Source organism: Panthera leo, chromosome C2, assembly GCF_018350215.1.
Source record: "Panthera leo isolate Ple1 chromosome C2, P.leo_Ple1_pat1.1, whole genome shotgun sequence".
Classification (NCBI taxonomy): Eukaryota; Metazoa; Chordata; class Mammalia; order Carnivora; family Felidae; genus Panthera; species Panthera leo.
This window is the reverse complement of record NC_056687.1, coordinates 13,574,247-13,586,778: the sequence shown is the minus strand read 5'-3', so window position 1 is coordinate 13,586,778 and position 12,532 is coordinate 13,574,247. Positions and strand designations below refer to the sequence as shown.

Genomic DNA, 12,532 nt, shown 5'->3' with positions numbered 1-12,532 from the left:
TCATAAAGCCCCTTGTGGTCTAATTCATTCCCTCCCCCCACCCCCCGGAAGTACAGGAGGACTGACATGGCCCTGTCCCCGCTTGGCAGAAGGGAAAGTGAGGGAGGAAGGTGTCTGCGGCATTATTTCTCTGCTCAGAGTGCCTGTAAGGTTGTAGATTTACGGCTTGACCCTTTCAGTGGAAGCTCTATCAAAAGTAACATGATCTCATGGCCACAGCCCCAGAAAAAGCCCATGCTGATACCAAGTTTCCCCTGTTGCACTCCAAAATAATTCCTTCTTCTCCTTTCCTGGTATCACAAGGGCAGGCAAAACTGATGCCAGGAAGACAAAGGTCGGAAGACTACTCCGTGAGGTCTTTGAAACAATATAATCTGAGAATCAGGGGGAATCTTCTTCCTCATGACTCAAAGCATAAAGAATCAATGCTAATCAGTGGTCACTCACAAGGGGCAGACCCAGCCCGTGGGGTCCCTGACATGGGTTGTACCACTGTGCCCTCTTCATCAAGCCCAAAACATTGGCTTGTCCGTGGAATGATCCAACAATGGGACCCTACACATCCAATGGTTCCCAGGAACTCCATTTCAAAGCCTCAAGTTGTGAATGAGGAGAATCAGCAACCCCTCTTTCCACAAAACAGCAGTCACAAATAACGAACCTCCTACTGTCCCAGGACAGGAGGATTTGGCCAGGGTCCTAAAACAATAAGGACTTTAAAAGCTTGAATCCTCAGGCACTTGGGTAGCTAAGTCAGTTGAGCATCTGACTCTTGATTTCGGCTCAGGTCATGATCCCACGGTTCCTGAGATTGAGCCCTACATCGGGCTCTGCACTGACAGTGAAGAGCCTGCTTGGGATTCTCTTTCTCCTTCTCTGTCTCTGCCTCTCCCCTGCTTGCACTCTCACTCTCTCTCTCTCTCTCTCTCTCTCTCCCCCTCTCAAAATAAATAAATAAACTTTAAAAAATAAACAAATAAAAACTTGAATGTTCATTTCCCAACCTTCTGCAAATGCCTCACCCCATCCCAAAGAGAAGAGGCTTCTCTCAAGATCCCCATACGTGCCATCCAAAGAGGCCGATCACTTCCTAGATAAGAGACTAGGACTCAGAATATCACACCACAGGGTACCAACCCTCCTCTCCTCCTGGCTTTCAGGTCTAGATCTGTGGGCCTCAGTTCACACCAGTTCTACCTACAAGAGCGGACACAGGAAAATAATGGGTTTTATGCTCATTTGTTATGTACTTCTAGAGAATGCAGTATCACCCTGAGACAGTAACAAGAGAACACAGGAAAAGTACCGGGTATGTTGTAGATGCTCAGTAAATTAGTATTTAGTATTAGTATTTTAATAATCAAAGAAGTATTTACCAGGCCCTTATTCGACCATGGCTTTGGAGAAAGCGCTTTGGCCATAGTTATCCTTGCCCACCAAAATCTCTGGATTTACAGAAGTAAATTTACAGAGATCTCAAACACTGGAGCATACATTTCCAAGGTATTGCATGAGGCTCCATGCTTCAGTACAAGATCTCACAAACCCACTCCTAACCAAACTTTCCAAAAGTGATGATCTCTCCCCCAAAAGTTTTACCAGGGAATACCATGCTGACACTTGTTTTCAAGCAACAGCATCAAAATAAACCAGAGGCGTCATGTTGCAAAACACTCATGAAGACTATCCGCCTCCTTGTCCCCTACTCTCATAAAAACACCAACCAATACAAATAACAGCACAGTTACTCAGCACACTGGGTCACAGCTGACGGGCCAGATCAAAGGCAGCTAGTCAATCTGTTGTTGAGGCCGATTCACCACAAAACATATAAGCCAAGACTCACTCCTCGAGCAGAGCACTGAATGATGTTGGCATGGCACCGGTAAGCCTTTTCCCAGCTGACGACCCCTTCCCTTCCCCAGTCCAGCCCCTTGCATTATTAGACACCTGAAGAAACACTAACTGATTATGCCATATATTCCCTGGGACATTCTTCAATTGACAAACCCCAAGAAGAGCAAACAGCTGCAGGGTTGGATCACTTCAAGAATGCCATATTCCTTTGTGGAGGAATATTACCCAGCCAACTTCCTCACCCTATGCCTCTCACTTCCTTTCTTGGTTATGAGGTCAGCCATAGCATTAAACAATCCACACTTCCCACCCCCCCACACACACACCCCCAAAGTACCAAGGAACTTTAAGCTCTGGAAAAACACTCTCAGAAAATGCTATAGCAATAAAACCCTGATATGGTTATCCTCAGCCCCATCTGCCTCCTGGTTTACATTCCCACCAATGGTGCATGAGGGTTCCCTTTTCTCCACAGCCGAACCTTGTTATTTCTTGTCTTTCTGGTAGAGAGCTGGTATCTCGTAGTGGTTTTGCTTTGCATTTCCCTGATGATTAGTGACATCGAGCATCTCTTCTAGAGTAACTGGAGTTCTGGAATAACTACATTTTACCAATTTCCCTTCGGAGAAGCAACCCCACTAACTTACAGCCCCGTCTCTGCCAAGTTTGAGCTGAGTACTCATTTCATTTCTACGGAAGGGAAAGGAGGCTGGGAGGCTGGGAGGCTGGGAGGCAGGGAGGGAGGGAGGAAATAACAGAGCAGTGAGACTGTCAAGGAAGTGAGATAAACTGAAGACAAAAATAATAATCCCAGGAAGGTAAGGTAAAAATTGGGGTGGAAGGGATGCCGAGGTGGCTCTGTCGGTTGAGCGTCTTGAGTTCAGCTCAGGTCATGATCTCAGGGTTTGTGAGTTTGAGCCCCACATTGGACTTGCTGCTGACAGCATGGAGCCTGCTTTGGATCCTCTGTCCACCTCTCTCTCTCTGTCCCTCCCCGGCTTGCTCGCGCTCTCTCTCTCTCTCTCAAAAATAGATAAACATTAAAAAAAAAAAATTGAAGGGTCGCCTGGGTGGCTCCATCGGTTAAATGTCCGATTTCGGCTCAGGTTATGATCTCATGGTTCCTGAGTTCAAGCTCCACGTTGGGCTCTGGGCTGACAGCTCAGAGCCTGGAGCCTGCTTCAGATTCTGTGTCTCCCTCTCTCTCTGCGTCTCCCCAACTCACACTGTCTCTCTCTCTCTCTCTCTCTCAAAAATAAATAAACATTAAAGAAATAATAAAATAAAGTTAGATTTTTAAAACATTTAATTCAAAAACTTGGAGTGGAAAAATACACAGCCAGTATGCCACCAATCAACTAGGATAATAAGACGAAAATACTGAAAATACGGAAAGGGACCTTGGTAGCCCATCTGCCCCAAATATGGAGAGAACAGATGGGAGAAGTGGCTTTGTTTCATTCTGTTGCAATAACCTTTCACACTTCTGGAAGGCAGGCACCCAGGGAAGCTGTGAGGTTGCAAGTACAACCAGAAAGGGCAGGAGGCGAAAACACGCAACGCACTGCACCCCATTAAGTGCCCGCTTTGTTGCAAATCACAAGCCAGGTGCCTTACAGGAGTACTCAGAAATCTCACAACAGCCCCCTGAGCAATTTTCATTATTTCCATCTCACAGGAAGGGAAATGTAAGCTCAGAGGGGTTAGGCAACTTTCTGGAAGTCGGCAGAGCAAGAATTCAGATCCACGGGCACCTGACTGGCTCGGTGGGTAGAGCACGTGGCTCTCGATCTCAGGGTCGTGAGTTTGAGCCCCACACTGGATGTAGGGATTACTTAAATAAATAAACTTAAAAGAAAAAAGACTTCAGATCCAGGTCTTTCTGGCTCTAATGTTCTCGTTCTTACACGGTCACAAACTCAGAAAGATTTTCCGAGAAAAACGTTAAAATGCCAAGACTCATGTATTAAATATGAACCAAAATGAAACTTTCTTGGTCATTACAGCAAATTTCCTCTGCCCTAGTACAAAATAAATCTGTATTGTCAAGTAGGTTGAAGGGTACCTACAATTCACATTAAATTACCAGCAAGTCATATGTAAATTCTAGCTAGAAGTTTCCAAAACAATTTCACAGGGTGTGCCCCAGTGAATGTACAAAACCATCTTAGAACAATTTGATGCACTGGGTAGGATTCTCAAGAACACCAGGTATGGTTTAATAAAACCGAGAAACATTATTTCAGAGACACATAAAAATGAATACAGAATGTCTGCCTCCTTACAGCCAGGAGACTCAGTTACTTAGTTTTAAAGGCTCTTAACATCTTTTTTGACAGTGTTCCACAGCACAGAATTTTTTAAATGCATGTAAACTTAAGAAAGGAGGCAGTGTTTATGTTTCATTTCAAATACAAACAAAACCCAAAGTTGGTTCTTTCAAATGCCAGTAAAATTGATAATACATTAGCAAGACTGACCAAGAAGAAGAAAAGCACAAATAACCAATGCCAGGAATGACAAAGGAAAACATTTCTACAGATGCCATAGAGTCTTTTAAAATATTATAAAAGGATATTATGTACAACTTTCTACCAATAAATGTTAATATTTACGTGAAATAGAAAAATTCATATAAAAGACTATCTAGTTACTAAAACAAGATAATCTTAATGGCCCTATTTCTATTAAACAAATTGAACCTGCCACTTCAAACACACACACACACACACACAGACACACACAATCAGAGCCAAACCTCTTATTTATGGGAGAGGTAAGAGGACCTTGAGGAAAAAAATAATGATACAGAAATTGTAACATTCTCTCACACCTACCTACACTTACCAATTCATATAGGAGAAGTAATCCAATTTCAAATGTCTACATGAAACAGTCCCATGTGATCTCTAAATACCTTTATGAATAATATACTCCCTTTCTCTGGCTGAGGATTATTGTTCCATTAAACTCCATGTGAACAAGGGTCTATTAGTTAGTTTCACCAGCACTATCATGAGATCCAATTTGGTTGTCTTTCCTGTTGAGTGAGTTGCTACAGACTTCTTAGGGGTGGAGGAAGCAGGCCACACAACTTCACGCGAGCATCAAGTTCCCATCTCCATGCCATGCTCTTTCTTGAGCCCTCAAGGAACACAGGGCTCTAACAGTTGTGACAGCCTGGACCATGCAACCTGTTGGCCTTTCCCGGGACGTGTCTACTTTGCTTTAAAAGTCATTTCATTTCGGGGGCACCTGGGTGGCTCAGTCGGTTAAGTGGCGACTTCCATTCAGGTCATGATCTCGCGGTCCGTGAGTTCAAGCCCCGCGTCGGGCTCTGTGCTGATAGCTAGGGGCCTGGAGCCTGCTTCTGTTTCTGTGTCTCCCTCTCTCTCTGCCCACTCCCCATTCACACTCTGTCTCTCTCTGCCTTTCAAAAATGAATAAATGTTAAAAAAAAAAAAATTTTTTTTAAAGTCATTTCATTTTACTTCTGTATCATTAACTTCAGGGAAGCTGAAGGTGGAAGTAAACTAAGTAAAACTGTGGCCACAGCAAGCCGGCCCCTGACCCCAAAGTTCAAATGGAAGGTGCCAAGAGAAAGCCAGGCTGCCCCACTGTCGGATCAGGAAGATGATAAAATCAACTATTGATATCCTCCTAATTGCACCCACCCCAGATCGGGGAGAAACACTTGTAAAATGAAATTTGGTTTTCTATGAGCATAATGACAGCCACACATTTCTTCCCTTCTGTGAAGGTGGCCTAAAAATAAGATGATTCTCTAAGAATTCATAGGAAGGATTAGTTTAAACTACACACACACACACACACACACACACACACACACACACAGCTCCCACTGCCCTGCACCAACCTGTTGATCAGATATGAAACAGGTGAATTGGGTAAGTTAGCCCAAAAGCTTCCATCGGACCCTCATGCGGAAGCAAAACCACAAAGCTCTAAAAGGGGCTCCAAAATAAAATCTAAAGAATGTTTACAAGAAACTTTACCTTTGGCCAACTTTATCATTTGCTGCAACATATATTAAGTGTCGCTTGCAATGATCCCAACCAGGGTGCCAGCCTCCACCCAAACTTCCTCTCCCCACCCCGCCCAAATCTGACTTAGGCAATCAACCTGGAGAGAAAGCAGCTGCCATAGAAAAACTCATACTTTTCAAAAAAATTTTCTGGATACACAAATGACACCTCAATGGCTAGGAAGTCTTGGGCTGAACTAAATCAGACACAAAATTAATGAGAAACCCAAGACTTCCGATGCCTCCCTAAAGAATTCCCATACTGACCCGGGGGGCCTGTCGGGCGCCCCAGCTTCAGAACATTCCTTCAGAAATACTGAATCCCAATGGATTCATTGTCAATGGCACTGACCTGGCATTACAGAACAGGCAGCCAGACAGCGGGGACAGTGGGGACAGAACGCACCTCTGGTGGGTAACCTGATCCCCCGGCCTCCCTTCCTCCTGCCCTTCCCCATAGGATCCCTGGATACCGAAGGCAAAGGGGTAAAAGTGAAGGGCTCACAAAGCCCCCATCCTCTCTTTACCCTGGAGCCGGGACCCACACAGGCAGTGTCCCCCCCCCCCCTCCCCCCAGGGATCCCGGCGCAGCGTGGAGACGCTGCTCGCCCGATTCCGCGGGGCTCGGGGCTCCGGGCTCCGGGCGCACAGGTCCCCTCAACGCCGCCGCCGAGCTCAGGACCCCATCGGCCTCTGCTTGTCCACAGCCGCCTCGGCTGCTTGCCCCTCGCCATCCGACACAAAGAAATTCGCCGGTGGAAAGAATGGGCTTGAAATTAACGCTCACCACTGCTCGGCACGGCGCGCATGCTTCCCCGTCTTGCTTCACGTCTCCAAACTTCCAGTAACAGAAATGAGGAAGCAGCAGCCTTCCCCGGCTTCTGGCAGAGGGAGTGGGCGTAACTTGTGAAGTTTCGTGCTGTGATGAATCTGGTCATTTGGGTGTGTTGGAGAGGGTTTGTCGCTCCTCCCCACCCACCGTCCCCTCCCTCCTCTCCACCTCCCTCCTCTCCACCTCCTTCCCCAATTTAATTCTCCCCTCCATGTTCCCCAGACCAAGAGCCCAGACGGGCTGTCACTCAGGGTCGCGGCTCTGGGCTCCTCACAACCTTAGGGGAAGATATTTATTCCTAACAGATCTTAACCACTTCACAGATGAACCTGGGCACCCTGCAGACAGCATAAGTTCCTGTCACATTTATTTCGCACATGGCAAGAAGGCAGTGCCTCTTTCTGGATTTGAAAGGCTAGAAATCTTAAATAATTGCACCGTGCTCCCCACCCCAGCACAGGCAGGAATGTGGATAGGTTAGTCAGTGGAGGCCTAATTCCTAAACATCTATTGAAAAAGAGTGGGGGACAGAAAGGCAAAACAAAACACTTACAACTGCCCCTGTTTCCCTGAAAACTTACTACAAAATATTTCAGGGATACAAAAATACATCTGAAAATAAAATGAGCCCCCAAGTACCTATCATGTAGCACAAAAAATTAAAATTACCAACATAGTTAGAGCCATCTGTAAACTCCTCCCTGAAAGACATCCCACTTTCCCTCCCCCTAGAAAAATGACTGCCATAAATTTGGTTTCCCACCAGCAATATTTATACCACAGTTCCTGAGCACTCTAAACGATACGCGCTAACTTAAAAGTCCACCCAAAAGCAGTCCAATGATCATCCCTTTGCTAGGCCTGACCTCGGTTCTGAAACAGAAGTTTCATGGAATAAAACTAAAAATGACCGCACACATTAAATGAAGCCTCAGGTGGCTGGTTAAAGAGAATGAAAGGAATCACAGTACAAGAAAATAGGAGATCTAGAATGACAAGTGGAGGCCATATCTGTAACAGGTGAAGCATTCATGGATGAAATTGATAGATTAATAGAGCATTATCATTTTACAAGGTTAATAGCTGTGTCAAAGCCAAGAATACTGACCCAGGCTGCAAGGGGCATCCCTCAAAGACCCAGGCTACAGAAATAAAAAAACATTCATTAAAGAAGTCCTAATTTCTCAAACACCGGCCAGGGCTATAGGTTGGGAATGACATTCAGAGAAGGGAACTTTCGAGGTAATAATGATAAAAATCAAAAGAATGTAAACCAGGATACGTCAAAATTGACTCATATATATATGAACATGAAGAAGGAGATACCTAGTTCATCCTTATATTCCCCTATATAGATGGCATAAGAAGCTGGCATAAGTAGGAAAGTTAGTAACTATTTGTTCCATGAATGAAGTAAATAAACAAAAGAATGCCCATGAAGAATCATGAAAGAACAAAATGAACAGAGGGGGTGCTTGGTATCAGCACTGGTCCTTTGCTGGGAAAATCAGTGGACTTTGCCCCCGTGGGAACACTCAACAACAGTGGGGACAATTTTTGGTTGCGACACCTTGGGGGAGCTACTGGCATCTAGCAGGCAGAAGACAAGGATGCTGTACAGGAAAGCCTCCCACAACAAAGAATTATCCAGCCCCAAATGCCAATACTGTTGGCTACTGAGAAGCCCTGGGAGACAGATTTCACCATCAACAGTCACTGAATTTATTCATTCCATATATGATCATCAACATTATGATGAGACTCTCCAGGGACTTATAAGAATATAGAATAGCATTTCTTCTCCTTTTCCACTGGGCAGCATTTGAGGGCTGGACCATCTGCGTGGGACCAGAAGACGGTGGGCATGGGAGTCAGAAGCAGTAAAGCATTCAGGGATACGGAACACAGCTGGAGGCCCAGGCACTCACTAAGTTAAGGACCTGTGTCAAATGTGGATGGAAATAATCATGGGGGTGGGGAGGAAGATGACGTCAGGCTTGGGTATCAGCTTTAGAATCACAGAGAGCACATCTGGGGGGAGGAGGCATGATACCTTGCTGAAAGAGATATGAAAGATACACAGACAAAGCAGGCTTATCACAGTCACCAGCCATTTCTCCACTGACAATCTTTAGCTGGAGACGCTCCATTGAGAACAGGAAGGATGTTTAATCTCATTACAGCTTATCGAAAAGAAAGTTACAAATCCGCTTACAGGAAAAAGAATACAAGCACCACCACTGTCTACCAGTTAGGGTGAAGGACCTACAAAGTGAAGATATCTTTTCTATAGGTTTTCTGGTCTCATCATTACCTAAGAAGTGTTTCCTTTAACTCTAGAATGCTATATACGCTTTTTTTCCCTTCTTTCTTATATTATTTTTTAAGTTTACTTATTTATTTTGAGAGAGAAACCACAAGTGGGGGAAAAGGGGGAGAGAGAGAGAGACAGAGAGAGACAGAGACAGAGAGAGAATCCCAAGCAGGCTCCACACTCAGCACAAAGCCCAACGGGGCCAAACTCACAAACCATGAGATCGTGACCTGAGCCGAAACCAAGAGTCAGACGCTTAACCGATTGAGCCACCCAGGCACCCCTCTGTCTGATATTACTTAATTTCTGCTTGGAGAGGGAGAAGAGCCTTGCCCTTGTTGCTCAGTGTTTCTCAAAAGGGGACACAGAACAGTGGGTTGGCTCCTCTGGAATCCCCTTGAAGCCTAACACACGGTATATATGTGATAAGTGCATGTTGCATAGAACTAAATCAGTCTTCACCTCATTGCCCATCTCTCAGGCCTAAAAGTAAAGACTCTCCTATAGTCACTTCTGGAGGAATCTTCAGGGCACCCTGGGTTCAAGAGTCTGAACTACCTGTGAGCACATATAAAACTTGCTGGTTTCAGGGCGCCTAGGTGGCTCAGTGGGTTGAGTGTCCGACTTCAGCTCAGGTCATGATCTCGGGGTTTGTGAGTTCGAGCCCCACATCGGGCTTGCTGCTGTCAGCACGGAACCTGCTTTGGATCCTCTGTCCCCCTCTCTCTCTCTGCCCCTCCCCGGCTTGTAGTCTCTCTCTCTCTCAAAAATGAACATTAAAAAAAAAAAAAAAAAATTTGGAGGGGCACCTGGGGTTAATCGTCCAACTTCGGCTCAGGTTATGATATCATGGTTCATGAGTTCGAGCCCCACATTGGGCTCTCTGCTGACGGCTCAGAGCCTGGAGTCTGCTTCAGATTCTGTGTCTCCCTCTCTCTCTCTGCCCCTCTCCCGCTCATGATCTCTCAAAAATAAATAAACATTAAAAAAATAAATAAATAATTAAAAAATCCTGCTGATTTCATTCAGGGGCTGAGAGGTTGCACAAGACCCAACACAGGTGAAAGCCCACCAACATCAGAACCGAAGAGGTCCTCGGGCAGTGGCCGCCAGCCCCCGGCAGGGCTGCTCTTCGCATTAAAGGAAGGAAGGGTGCCAAGCAGTGGCCCTCTCCACACACCCCTGTACAAATGGGCGGTAAAGACACCCTATCCCTCATTATATTATCAGCTTCTTAACCTGCGGTTCTAAAAGCCACTGGTCTTGCTGCTTCTTTTTCTTTTTCAACGTTTATTTATTTTTGAGAGACACAGAGAGACTCAGAGAGACGGAGTGCAAGTCAGGGAGGGGCTAAGGGAGAGGGAGACCCAGAATCCGAAGCAGGCTCCAGGCTCCGAGCTGTCAGCACACAGCCCGACACGGGACTGGAACGTACAAACCCCAAGATCGTGGCCTGAGCAGATGTCGAACACTCAACCGACCGAGCTGCCCAGGCGCCCCTGGTCTTGTTTCTGAAAACCAAGGAAAGGAGAAGGAAATGAAAATGTGAGCACGGTTATGAGTCCCACCAAAAGCAATGAACCTAATCATGAATGTACGGTGCTTCTGTTCCAAAGAAATGCAACCAGTAGAGGGAGCACAGTCAACTTTTGTTTTTAACAATTTCCCAAGATCAGGATAAACCTGGGGACAGTGTTAAGTGATAGAAGGCACAAAAATAATCAACCATTACCACAAATAAGAAGATTTATGTAAAACTGTTTTGAAAAACTGTAAGTCATGACACCCTTATGAGGCATTTGTACTGTTCATGGATATTTACACAAGAGCCAGCTATACAGATGTAAGAAGGTCATATAACAAATAAATAAATACACGTTGGACAACAACATTTGGTAGGTGGGGGAGGAAACTCACAAAGGGCCAAACATCTCTCTTTCCCTTTGTCAGCTGAATTTACGCCCAGAAGCAAAAAATGATGGGGAGTTTATTTAAGTTATTTTCCCCATAGATTTTAATTCAGTCTTTATCGTGCTGTTTTCTAAATTTGACCTCCCATAGCCGACTTTTAAAATTCCTTTCAAACTGTGTCCTCAATGACACAAATGCCTTCCTTTTTTTTTTTAAATAAAAAAAATGTTTTTTTAATGTTTACTTGCTTTTTGAGAGAGACAGAGCGTGAGCGGGCGAGGGGCAGACAGAGAGAGAGCGACACAGAATCCGAAGCAGGCTCCAGGCTCTGAGCTGTCAGCACAGAGCCTGATGCGGGGCTCAAACTCATGAACCCTGAGATCATCACCTGAACCGAAGTCAGTTAACCGACTGAGCCACCCAGGCGCCCCCACAAATGCCCTCCTTAAGCAAGACTCTTCTGGATTTCTGTTCAAGGATCTTCAGAACCAACGTGATCAAACACCAGGGCAACTCAACCGAAAAAGCGTTGCAATCAGCAGAGCCGACAAGGTCCAAGAATTTGATGCCAGCCCCGGCAATGGTTCTTACCCGCACCTACCCCAGCACCTACCCCGGCAAGCGCAGACAGCTGTGGTGGGCTCCCAGGAACACGTCCACAACTGTCCACATCAACCTGCTGTCGCCCAGCAACAGCAAGCCCGCAGCCCAGCTGGAGAAAAAGAGCATTCTCCTCCTCAAGTTAGGGGAAGTCCACCAGGGGTGCCAACGAACACAGATGATCTGAACCCAAGCAGATGACCCCGCGCGATGACTGCAGACCCAAATCCAGATCCCCTGGATTATCCAGCATCGCTCTGGAAATTGAGAAGCTTCTCCATGAATACATTTTGTGGCTAGCTACCAACGGATTGCCAAGATCAATTTTTTTCTATTTGAAACCGATTAAGTCTGAATATGGATCCATCCGACCCACTCTTGTGCCGGACGGTGTGAGGATCACCAGGGACATGGACATGTTTGAAAACCCTTGACTCAGCGCCGGATGAGGCCTTCCTTCTCTCTGAGAGACAAACCGAGGCCCTTCCTTTCAGACAATGTCTTCAAGTGCAGACCCTCATTACATTTGATTGGATACAGGGGCACCCAAGTGCCTCAGTCGATCAAGCATCTGACTCTTGATTTCAGCTCAGGTCATGATCTCACAGTTAGTGAGTTCAAACCCCACATCGGAGCTGTGCACTGAAAGTTCAGAGTCTTCTTGGGATTCCCTCTCTCTCTCTCTCTCTCTCTCTATGCCCCTCCCCTGCTCATGCTCTCTCTCTCTCTCTCTCTCTCTGTCTCAAATTAAATAGACTTTAAAAATTTTTGATTTGAGGGGCACCTGGGTGGCTCAGTCGGTTAAGCGGCCGACTTCGGCTCAGATCATGATCTCGTGGTCCGTGAGTTCGAGCCCCGTGTCGGGCTCTGCACTGACAGCTCAGAGCCTGGAACCTGTTTCGGATTCTGTGTCTCCCTCTCTCTGACCTTCCCCCATTCATGCTCTGTCTCTCTCTGTCTCAAAAATAAATAA

General features: G+C 45.9%; 1 protein-coding gene across 3 annotated transcripts in view; it reads right to left on the bottom strand.

Annotated features, from left to right (window-relative positions):
• Nucleotides 1-12,532, bottom strand: part of TIAM1 (TIAM Rac1 associated GEF 1) — a 381,899-nt gene that overhangs the window by 195,933 nt on the left and 173,434 nt on the right. The window contains exon 1 of one of the 3 annotated variants that reach the window (XM_042955205.1): nt 6,690-6,821. The exons of the other annotated variants lie outside the window; for them this stretch is intronic. The gene's annotated coding sequence lies outside the window, so the exon portion shown is untranslated. Of the gene's footprint in view, nt 1-6,689; nt 6,822-12,532 lie in introns of those variants that run through there. 3 annotated transcript variants of the gene reach the window in all.